The 12514-nt window shown below is 41.0% G+C and overlaps 1 long non-coding RNA gene across 1 annotated transcript in view; it reads left to right on the forward strand.

Annotated features, from left to right (window-relative positions):
* The first annotated feature begins 1564 nt into the window (after positions 1–1564).
* Positions 1565–12514, forward strand: part of LOC122555669 — an 84895-nt gene continuing 73945 nt past the window's right edge. Inside the window, exon 1 of the long non-coding RNA XR_006313334.1 lies at positions 1565–1744. This is a non-coding gene — a long non-coding RNA (uncharacterized LOC122555669). The remainder of the gene's footprint in view (positions 1745–12514) is intronic.

The raw sequence follows: 12514 nt of genomic DNA on the forward strand, positions 1-12514 counted from the left end.
AATCTGTTCTCCTTCATAATTTTTCCTTGAAAATATTGATTCTATCATTCTTAATCTCTTAAATTCCAAAGACTACAAGTCTAATTTGTATAATTTAATTTTGTAATTTAAGTTTGGAATCCAGCTAGATTCTGTAAAACTACATTATACTCCACCTAAAGCCAATAGATTGGGGACAGTGTTTTTTTTTGTGGTAATGTTGACCAACTAGTAACTTTGAAACCCAATATGTAAAGTGAATACTTTGGAAACATAGGTTTAAATCCCACCATGCTAGCTGGTATAATTTGAATTAAATTAATTAATATAAGTCTGGTGTTCAAATCTGGTCTCAAGAATGGTACCATGAAGCTATTTATGATTGTTGTAAAAATCTGTCTTGGTCTTTAATGTCCTTTCTGGGCCTTCTCTATGTGTGACTCCAGGTCTATAGCTATATCGTTGTCTCTTCTCATGATCTTGCACTTTTTTTTTCTAATGGTCTGTTCTCTCTTGGAACTAGAGTAAAAGTTATGCATTGGGATTGTATGGTTATAGTCAAGGTCAGCATGCTACCAATGGTGTATGACATAAGTCAGGTTCAATATATAGGACGATTACTTTGCAACATGTGTGAATTCAGAATGATATCAAACAGGATGCAAAGCTAAGTGTGGCCTATGGCATAATTAGCATCATTTGCCAGAATTATGACTCTGTCATAAAATACAGAGTCAGGTGGAGGTAATTATAAGTATCACTGATATTTAGCAGCTTCGATTAGTAAAAGGTAACAGTGAGATCTACTTGACCTAATCTGGTATTCATTTTTTTCCAAGTTTGCTTCCTTCAACAGAGTGCATCTCTTGTGAACATCTGATGTTAAATACACTGCTGAACTTCTTTTAGATGTTTTGAAACAGCAAGAATATTATTGCCTTAAAATAACAAACCATAAAGCATTTCTGACCCTTCTCACCTGCTCTATGTTTTAAACAATGCAGCAGCCTCGGGTTTATTCTGTAAAAAAACAAGCCCCCAGTCACACTGCTGCAAAGACAGAATTATGCCTATGCAGTAAATGCAAAGACACTTTTATCAACAAGACTTCTGCATGAACAGATACCCAATTTGAAAATAGAGGTCAAAACATTTTGATTGAAAAGTGAATGATATTACCAACTCATCAAAACAGATGACAGGTTTTAACTTAGTAAGAAGTTACATTACTTCTAAGATATCATTTAGGTATTAGTTCTGATAAAGCATGTTGCTTATTAGTAATGCTGGATTCAGCAAATTAGATTCTAGATTGGAATATGTGATAAAATATCTGACCGACAGAATAATATATTGGGAATATTGAGTACAGTCAGATAACAGATAATATCACCCGTGTGAAATACAGATAAATGTAATAGAACATTATAAAAGTAAGATGGAGAAGATCAAGACATAAAATAGTTAACCTTATGGAAAAGCTTTTGGCACTGCTTTCAGCTAGCTTATTGTTACTTGTTTCAGAATTTTCTTCATTCAGTCTGAGGGAAACTCTGCCTGAAGCACTGGAAATGGATTGGTTTCGTACAATGCTTTTCTAATTTTCTCAGTTGATTGCTCATCGGTGGAATCTATAAATGCTGTTGGCAGACAATGTGCCTTCTCTAATGAAATGTTGTATAAATTGCTGATCCATTAGTCGCTGTATTATCTTCTCATTACCAATCTTATGCTGCTACAATCAACAGTGGAACTCACCAGAAAGGTAATAGAAGTTAAAATAGTCAATGCTTCCATTACTCTGCTTTAAAATATGCACTTGAGCTAGAAACTAGTCCAGTGTACTATGATTTGGAATGTTCAAATTTGATTTTGTTGCATTACTTAGAAATGGCATGACAACCAGCTAATACTTTTCCTAATTCAAAGAAAGATCAATGAAATCTGAAAAACCTGTAATCATATGATAGAAATTTCTTTGAAAAAGCAACTTTCTCCATCATGCCATATAGGCACAGAGATCTCAATTGGTAATTAAGGGAAACCCATTAATTTAAATGCAGACAGGATGCTAACTTCTTATTGCCTGTGCATGGGCATGATTTCTGTATAAAACTAGCACTCACTGAGCCTGTTTATAAATTCCTCAAGGCAACAGGAGTACTAATACAATAAGTGCTTAGTCCTACTGAAAACCCTGCAACACCTTTCAAAGGGAAAGTGCATTGTCGCTGGTGGTGGTGCTGCGACCATCTCTTCATTAATTCACAGAATGCAGGCATCACTGCCAATTGCCATTTTTCATTACCTTAAAAAAGACAATGAGCTGACTTCCTGAATATACAATAATGTTTAACCAAGTTATTCAGAGGGCAGTTAGGAGTGAACTACACCGCTGTAAGCATGGAATCAGACTGGAAAGGACAGCAAATTTTCTTTCATTGGATTAAGACAATGATGTAGTAGTTTCATGATGGCTGTTATTTTTATTCCAGCTTTATTTAATTCATTGAACTATAGAATATGGTCACATAGAAGTAGGTTATTCAACCCATCGAGTCTCTACCTATTCTGTGAAGACCAATTTTGTGAGATTGTCATTGCCAAAAGATAAGAGAAATTCCAAAGAAATTGTACTCTCTCTTTTTGTCATGTCTAAATCCCATTTCTTTTAAAACTGGATAGCCTCAACAATAAAAAATGCTGAGGGTGATTTCATGATTATATTCTCAGAAACTTCTGGAAGCCCTGCTTTAGATAGGCATTCCAGCTAAAGCTGGCATAAAGGACTTGAAGCCAGGCCTGCTCTTGACAAAGGAACAGCACCAAGACTGATTGTGTTAAAATGAGCATGTTTTACAGTGATTTCATTACCTCACAACAGAAACTCTTGGTGTTACCTTAACAAACTTCCAAATAGCCCACCAAGATCTGCATCCAAAGTGTCTGCCTTTGTCACAGGCACAGATGACTAACATCTGAGGAAGTTGGATTTACAATGTTTAAATTCTGGAACTCCAACTTAGTATGCTGTCTTAACATCACAAGAATAGAATTTCCAGGCCTTGGCAGCTAGAAGGTCTGCTGTTCATTTTTCTCTTTCAAAACTCTCATTTGCAGAAAGTATCTCAGATCAACCTGCCAAATTGGACTACTGCTGCTTTGATTACCATTCACCTGCACCCCAGTTCCCTGGAAAAGAATTGGTGCATGATCAACCAACTGACAGTCTCCTAACTGGACAATGACTCATTGGATTCTAAGTCATATAAATTTATATCAAGCTTTTAGAAATTCCTTTGCTTTCTGTTCCTTTCCATCTTGCACACTTGTTTGTGAATGAACTAGTGAAACAATTTCCTGCATTGTGAATATTTTGTTAATAAACACCACCTTTGAATTCATCCTATAGGTTTACTTTCAAAGTTTGGAAAACCAGAATTTAAGGAACACTCTTTGGCCTACCTAAGTATGGAATATGGGTTAACAGCAATAAATCAAACTATGTCTCACTGCATTGGGCTTAGGAGGGGAAAATCAATCACAATTTAAATTAATCCCATTCCCGCTTTGTCTGTAATAATATGCATGTATCAAATATGGGTAGCACCTTACAATACCTGAAATATTGAACACACACACACACACACACATATTAGCTTAAAACTTAACGTTATAATTATCATCAGTTGTTGAGTCATACAGATATACATCACAGAAACAGACATTTTGGTCCAACTTGCCGACCAGGTATCCTATATAAATCTAGTCGCATTTGCCAGCATTGGCCCATATCACTCTAAACCCTTTCTATTTATATACCCATCCTGTTGCCTTGTACCAGCCTCCACCACTTCCTCTGGCAGCACTTTGATTCGAGGGTGACATCTACTCTACACTGTGAATTTCTGCTTTGGCACTTGATGCAACTGAACAGGCAGATTCTCAGCCCACAGATCTTTGAGCATATAGGGCAGGATGTCCGAAGAGGGAATGAGGTCAGGTGTGCAAGACTGGCTTAATTTTCTTTCTTGTTCTGCCATCATCGTGAGTCATCATTAAAATGTTTGGATTCAAGGCAGAAAACAGTTTGATGATTAAGTTCTGAACACTTTGTGGCAAGCTCCTCCCTGTCATTAATGTCAATGCAACCGTGTTTGAAAGAGAGTTTCAGAGTATCTTTAAGGTATTTTCTTTGTACTCCCCGGGAACATTGGCCTTTGAGAGTTGAGAAAACAGGACCTGATGGGGGAATCGGGCATCCAGGCACATTGTTCACTCTATGATCATTTGTTTTGCAGGAGTTGTGCCTGAAAGCTTGTTGACCTGGCTTCTGTTCTTTGCTGCACCCATTGAAGCTAAGAATAAAGAGAATGATGGTAGAATTTCTACGGCAGTTTAATATGTGATTGACACATGGTATGTTTTGTGCTGCACTACAGAAATGAGCTGAAGATTACTACTGAGGCCACTAGAACTCTTTTATAATTTGTGGAGGTCTTTAATGTCAAACAGCCGCTGACATAGAAAGCTGATCTAGTGCAGCTATTCAGGTTTGACTTGACAAGTGGCAAGTAACATTTACACCATACAAGTGATGACCATCTCCAACAAAAGAGACTCCAGCCAGGGTCCCAGATTCGATTCCAGCCTCAGCTTCTGTCTGTGCAGAGTTTGAACATTCTCTCTGTGTCTGCGTGGGTTTCCTCCGGGTGCTCCGGTATCCTCCCACAGTCCAAAGATATGCAGGTCAGGTGAATTGGCCAGGCTAAATTGCCCATTGTGTTAGGTGCATTAGTCAGAGGGAAATGGGTCTGGGTGGGTTACTCTTCGGAGGGTTGGTGTGGACTTGTTGGGCTGAAGGTCCTGTTCCCACACTGTAGGGAATCTAATCTAATCTAATCTAAAGGGCAACCAGAGATGACAATAACTATTGGCCCAAACAATGAAGTCCATATCCCTTGAATGAATAAAAAAATACTCATCGATGGTAACTGTTTAAAGAGATGGCTACCAAGGTAAAGGAAGTGTTCAACATGTTCTAGAGTTTCTCCTTCAGCATATATGAGGAGTGGAATATTTAACTGATCAGGGCTGGGTCATGTAGAGCTTTAATTTGGCAATAAGAACAGGCTAAGTCTTTTATATTCATATTTGAAGAAATCAAATGTTTCCTAATAATCCGATGTAGAGTGAGCTACAGCCATCTCCCAGTTGTGGATAGCGTTTGTTGGTCAATTTAGTTTTGGCACAGAAGTAACTGAGGTTATCTAGCTAAATATTAATAACTTGTTTCAGAAGGCAATTATTCTTTGATAGGATAACTGAAATCGGACCTTGTTTGACACTGGTCTGAATTTTGATCCTTTATGTTTCAGATCCTGCCTTCAAATTGTTGCAGTCATATCTTTAAAAGTACCTGCAGGATTGTGAACAGGTTTCTTCACCATCCAGGTCTCTGGATCACAATTTACAGAGTTTCTGGATTGACTGAACCAAGTGTTTTGTCCAGTCTGATTAATGCGATGCAGAATGCCTGATGCTGCTCTTGACATTTGTTTTGGATTTGTCTGGCAACAAGGATAATATCAGACATCCCGTGAATGGTCTAAAACCACACGCAGTCTCTGGCAGGTTCCCTCAGCCATTAGACATAGTTGATTAAGGAGGATTTAGAGCAAGCTTCGATAGTTTCTTCCCAGAACCTGTCCTTTCTCTTCCAGATTTATTCAGTTTGTAACACTCTTGCATATGAGACAGAACATCTAGACCCACTTCTGTAAACTGAACACAAAATTGTAGCCTGAAGAGTCAGTGCACTGCTGAGGAGGTGCTGGGCTGTCAGATCGTTCCCTCTGTAGATTGTAACCTTGACACAGTGGTAAGGATTGTGTGTGCTCCGACAGTCTCTGGAATGATGTTGTCATAAGCTCCTTGCTTCTGGAAGGGCAACCCATGATGACAACTTCAAGGTGAGTTGCCAGGCACAGTGCAGTCCAAAAGGTTCCCAGTGGCGTTGGTGAAGGAAGATTGTGCAGCACAAGATTGTCCCAGACATTGTGGCTAGATGCAGCACAGAAATCTGATCAACTACCTATCGAAGATTTATGTGGACAAAGGTCCTACTTAAAAACAAGATATATGTAGGCTTCCACCATTTGGCAATGTGACAATTCCTGTGGTGTTCGAGAGTTGTTGATGGGGTCAGGACTGTACACCTCGGACTCCTTCCTCTGGAATTTGCATATGACAGATGCATGATGGTCATTGCTCACCCAGAATGAAAATCTATTAAACTGGCAAATAAGGAATTCCAACCCCATTCATCTCATTTATGTCAAACCAGGGCTAGTACCACCAGTATATTCATTTTCAATTATTAATGTTTCTCACAGGTTTTTCCCTCCTGGACCGGTGTTTGGACAGAGGTGTCTTTGAACAGCAGCATCTGTGATACTGCTGTTCCCTTCATGATGCCCTCTGCTCACTTCTAGTGAAGAGTAGTCCAGAAAAAATGCCCTAAAAATATTCTGCCCTACCTTTCCTGGCAGGGAAACTGCATTCTAGGAAATAACCACTTTTGTGGTTAAAGAAAGAAAACCTTAAATTTTGCATTTTGACATATTAGAACGTACATGGATAATCTTGAGAGTGAGTGACCAGAAAGGAGGACAGCAATTGTATTCCATGGGTTATTGAAATTTCAAAGCAACATTAGCACTTTCTCAGCGAGCCTACTTCTTGGGAAGGGGCCCTGGGGGAACAAGAAAGGGATACACCTCTTCTACAAAGGGAAGGCTACCAGTAAATCTCACATCCACAGATTTGGCTTTCTTTGTTTGCTCAAAGAATTATGAGCTTTGCAGTTATACAGTTTGGCCAGAACTCCTAAACAGAATAACTGCAAAGCTCATAATTCTTCACCCATACCTCAGCTGGAATCCCACATGAAGAAAATATCATCCTTCTAGGATGGTGTGGAGTGGAGCAATTGGGAAAATACTTTGGAAAAGCTAATGCAGAGATTGTCTTTCTCATGAAAATAGGTGTTCAGCATGGTCTCATTATAACAAACATAATCTCCTGTCAGATACAAAACACAAAATCATGTCTCCAATGATCCCAGGAGACATTCCAGATCAAAACATGAGCACCTCCTGCTTGGGTTTAAGGTGTGAGTGAAATCTGTATCACCCAATCCATTGGGTGGACTGATGCCTGCTGGATGGATCAACAATTTTTTCAATTGATGATGAACACTTACTCAGCAACAAGGTATTGCAGGAATCAGAAATCCACAAGGAATAAGATTAATGTCTTAGTTTTTAGCAGCTCTTCCAAAGAAAGGAATTCTAATTCGGTTCACAACCAATCTGGAAAATCTTGAGCCATCCAATTTAATTTCAGAACTGCGGGATCAAGTAAAGTCAGATGTACGAATCCCCTCTCTCCAGAATATTGGATCTCAGCACAGTTGTCACTCAGACTATTTTGACAAAAATTATGCAGAAATATGTGACACCCTGAAACAAAATGAACCCCTTCATTATATAGCAAAAAAACCCTCACAGTTTACAGGTCAATCAAGCAACATTCCAATAACTCATGATTAAATTGGCTTTATTGTCACATGTACTCAAATAAATACAGTGAAAAGTTGATAAGTCACTCCTTGTAGTGCCTTTTGAGGTACAAATGTAGCTGGGCACAGCTTCTTCAGTTACAAGGTTAGTTGTAGTGTAACAATGTCACCAGCACATGGCATCATCTCAGGTACAATTCTTAGTTACAGATTAGAGAAATAAATGGAACCAAAGTTACATTATGGCCATAGAAGTCAGAAAATTAGGAAGTGAGGAAGCTTTCTGAACTTAAAATAAAACTTTCCTACAGTGCACCTTGTGTTTGGAGCTGCTTGTGTACATTCTCTTTTCATATTTATTTTCACAGAACCTGACATAGCAAAATTCCTGGCAGATAAAAAGTAGTTCCTAGATTAGATAAGATTGACAGGAAATGTAACAAAAATCAAGTATAATAAATCATCTGTTGCTTGTGATAATGAAATTGTCAACAAAACAACCATGGTCAAACGTGAAAAGGCTGTCGCTGAATCTAACTATTTTCCTAAGAAGATTAATGTGTTATTGATGAGATATAGATTAGCATGCTTTGGGAAACACTTACGTAATCAAGAGTCCTATTTACAAAGTTTACACAGAGAAGATTAATGAACCCACAGAAAGAACACTTTTTGTCAGTGAGGTAACTAATCAGAAAACAGTACAACTATGATTGCAAACAAAATTAGCTCAAGGCGAAAATGATCATCAGAAAAGAAATAAACCCATTTGATTTTATTACATTAAAGCACGGTCTATGATTACATCTAAATGTTTCTTCTTAAGAGTTTCAGATTAACATATGAAGTTAACAAAATGGTTTAAAAGCTTCCTCTTCAAGAATTTCAGATAGCTTGCTGATTAATAGAGTATTGCATTACTGAGCTGCACATAGAAATCCGACACATTTTCTAGTGAGAATAAAAGATGCAACATAGGTGACGAAGTAAGGAAGTACAGAATGACATATCAAATTGGAAGAACATTCATTTAAAGCTGTGAAGATTAGGATAGACCTGAAGAGTTGGAAAGTATTAGGAAATGACTGATAATGATGTAAGGAAATGCCGACCATTTTGAATAAGTATTTTGTATTTTCGCAGCAGAAAACTGAAAAAGCATAAAAGTCATGGGACAAACAGGAACCTAAAACAATCTCTACTACGGGAGAAGGAAATACATGGAAAATTAATGGGAATAAGGGTGAAAAGTCCTCTTAAGCTCATGACCTTCATCCTGGGCTCTTAGAGCAATGGCTGCAGAGTTAGTTGAAGCATTGGTTATAATCCTCCAAAACTCCCCTGATTCTGGAAAGGTTTCAATGGAAAGCCATATATGTAGCACCACTATTCAGAAATGAAGAAAGTCAAAGAGCAGGAAACAATAGAGCAGTTTGGCTAACACCTATCATTGGGAAACTATTGGAATCTATTATTAAGGAAGTGATAGCAGGACATTTAGAAAATCATAATATGATCAATCATCATGGAGGGTGCAGACTGATAAGAGCCTCACCACTACCCTTCTGACTGACCGCCCTCCTTTCCCGGAAGGCCCCAGCCTACATATCCATTCCTCATCACATTATTTCCCTCTCCTTCCTGAACTTCTCCATCTCCATTAATGATGACCGACTTGACATTGACATTTTTTACAAACCCACCGACTCCCACAGATACCTGGATTACACCTCTTCGCACCCCACCTCGCACAAAAATGCCATCCCGTATTCCCAATTCCTTCGCCTCCGCCGGATCTGCTCCCAGGAGGACCAGTTCTACCACAGAACACACCAGATGGCCTCCTTCTTTAGAGACTGCAATTTCCCTTCCCACGTGGTTGAAGATGCCCTCCAACTCATCTCATCCACATTCCGCACCTCCGCCCTCAGACCCCACCCCTCCAACCGTAACAAGGACAGAAACCCCATTGTCCTCACTTTCCACCCTACCAACCTTTGCATTAACCGCATCATCCGCTGACATTTCTGCCACCTCCAAACGGACCCCACCACCAGGGATATATTTCCTTCCCCACCCCTTTCCACCTTCCGCAAAGACCGTTCCCTCTGTAACTACCTGGTCAGGTCCACGCCCCCTTCAACCCACCCTCCCATCCTGGCACCTTCCCCTGCCACCGCAGGAATTGCAAAACCTGCACCCACACCTCCTCCCTCACCACCATCCAAGGCCCCAGGGGAGCCTTCCACATCCATCAAAGTTTCACCTGCACATCCTCCAATGTCATTTATTGTAACCTTTGCTCCCAATGCGGTCTCCTCTAAATTGGGGAGACTGGACGCCTCCTCACAGAGCGCTTCAGGGAACATCTCCGGGACACCTGCACCAATCAACTCCAACACCCCATGGCCCAACATTTTAACTCCCCCTCCCACTCTGCTGAGGGTATGCAGGTCCTGGGCCTCCTCCACCACCGGTCCCTCACCACCTGATGCCTGGAGAAAGAACTCATCTTCCGCTTCGGTACACTTCAACCCCATGGCATCAATGTGGACTTCACCAGTTTCCTCATTTCCCCTCCCCCCACCTTACCTCAGCTCCAGCCTTCCAGTTCAGCACTGCCCTCAAGACCTGTCCTACTTGCCTATCTACCTTTCCACTTATCCACTGCACCCTGTCCTCTGATTTATCACCTCCATCCCCACCCCCATTCACCTATTGTACTCTTTGCTACCTTCTCCCCAACCCCCCCTCCACCACCATTTATCTCTCCACTCTGGAGGCTTCCTGCCTCTATTTCTGATGAAGGGCTTTTGCCCGAAATGTCGATTTTCCTGCTCCTCGGATACTGCCTGATCTGCTGTGCTTTTCCAGCGCCACTCTAATCTAAACTCTGATTTCCAGCATCTGCAGTCCTCACTTTTGCCTACATTACTTACCCTACCTGATGGCCTGGGTCCTCTGCTATCCTTGGATTCTGGGATGGGTATCACTCAGTAGTAACACAGCCTCTTCAATGGTGTTACCGAGTGCAAGAGCTATTGGCATCTCTCATCAACAGCAGTGGGACTCACACTACCAGTGGCTTGATTCCTGGCCAAAGCCACTGGTGGCCTTGCCGCAGTGTGGTTGGGATGTGACTCTTGGGGGGAGTTCCCATAAAGAGGCACCGCGGGTTTCTCACCACTCCCCAGCCAACAGGCAAAGCCCCTGATACCACAAGTTTCTTTCCACTGTGTTTGTAAAGAAACATTAACAGGCTAAGTGAGTTTGGGAAATGTGGTCGATGAGCACAGTTTGGTAAAATGTAAAGTTGTTGAGGTTGGTCGAAAGGAAACAAACACTCACATGCAGGTACAGTGAGTAATTCCGATGGCAAATGGAATTTTGGTTTTTATTGCAAGGGGAATTGAGTACAGAAGTGGGAAAGTGTTGTTACAACTGTACATGGCAATGGGTGGGACTGCAAATAAGGTGTGCCATACAGTTTTGGTATCCTAATTTATGAAGGGACATACTTGCATTCAGATAACTTACAAAAGATTGGACCCTGGGATGAACAGGTTGTTTTATGAGGAAGGGCCCAGCAGATGAAGCCTGAACCAATTGGAGTTAAAAGATTGAGAGATGATCTTGTTGTATTTCTTGTGTTAGTAGTAAATAACAGAGATTAAGTTGCAAGGTTTCAGTTTACTTGAAAATATTACAGACGTTTTATTTAACAGCTCAGATTATAACTTGCAGTTATGGATCACCAGGTATCCTCTTTCTAGCATGCTTCTGCTAGGCTGCAATGCGACATGTAGTTGCATCTTGATCCCTTGGCTCATTAGCAGAACCACCTCTTAAAGCAACACAGCTCTTGAAAGCTTTAGTACACCATAGTGTGCTGAAGCATATAAGACCCTAAGAGGGCTTGATAGAGTAGATGCTGAGAAAACAGAGTCAAAGAGTCATAGAGACGTACAGCACAAAAACAGACCATTCAGTCCAACTCGCCCATGCCAACCAGATATCTGAAATTAATCTAGTCCCATTTACCAGCATTTGGCCCATATCTCTCTGAACCCGTCCTATTCATATATCCATTAAGATGTCTTTTCAATGTTGTAATTGTACCAGCCTCTGCCACTTCCTCTGACAGTCTATTCCATACATGCACCACCCGCAGTGGGAAAGAGTTGCCGCTTTGGTCCTTTTTAAATCTTTATCCTCTCACCTTAATCTTATGCCCTCCAGTTTTATACTCCCCTACCTTGGGAAAAAGACCTTGACTATTCACCCTATTTGTGCCTCTCATGATTTTATAAACCTCTTTAAGGTCACCCCTCAGCCTCCGATGCTCCAGAGAAAACAGCCTCAGCCTATTCAGCCCCAGTCTCCCTATAGCTCAAACCATTCAACCCAGGCAACGTCCTTGTCAATCTTTCTGGACCCTTTCATTTTCACAACATCCTTTCGAGAACAACAAAACCAGAACTGAATGCAGTATTTCAAAAGTGGCCTAACCAATGTCCTGTACAGCCGCAACATAACCACCCATCTCTTGTGCTCAAGGCACTCACCAATAAAGGCAAGTCTACCAAACACCTTCTTCATTACTCTGTCTACCTGTAACTGTACTCTCAAGGAACTATGAACCTGCACTCCAAGGTCCCTTTAGGAGAAAGTGAGGACTGCAGATGCTGGAGATCAGAGCTGAAAAATGTGTTGCTGGAAAAGCGCAGCAGGTCAGGCAGCATCCAAGGAGCAGGAGAATCGACGTTTCGGGCATAAGCCCTTCTTCAGGAATGAGGAGGGTGTGCCAAGCCGGCTAAGATAAAAGGTAGGGAGGAGGGACTTGGGGGAGAGGTGTTGGGAATGCGATAGGTGGAAGGAGGTTAAGGTGAGGGTGATAGGCCAGAGAGGGGGTGGGGGCGGAGAGGTCGGGAAGAAGATTGCAGGTCAAGAAGG

The sequence above is a fragment of the Chiloscyllium plagiosum genome, chromosome 1 (assembly GCF_004010195.1).
Source record: "Chiloscyllium plagiosum isolate BGI_BamShark_2017 chromosome 1, ASM401019v2, whole genome shotgun sequence".
NCBI lineage: Eukaryota > Metazoa > Chordata > Chondrichthyes > Orectolobiformes > Hemiscylliidae > Chiloscyllium > Chiloscyllium plagiosum.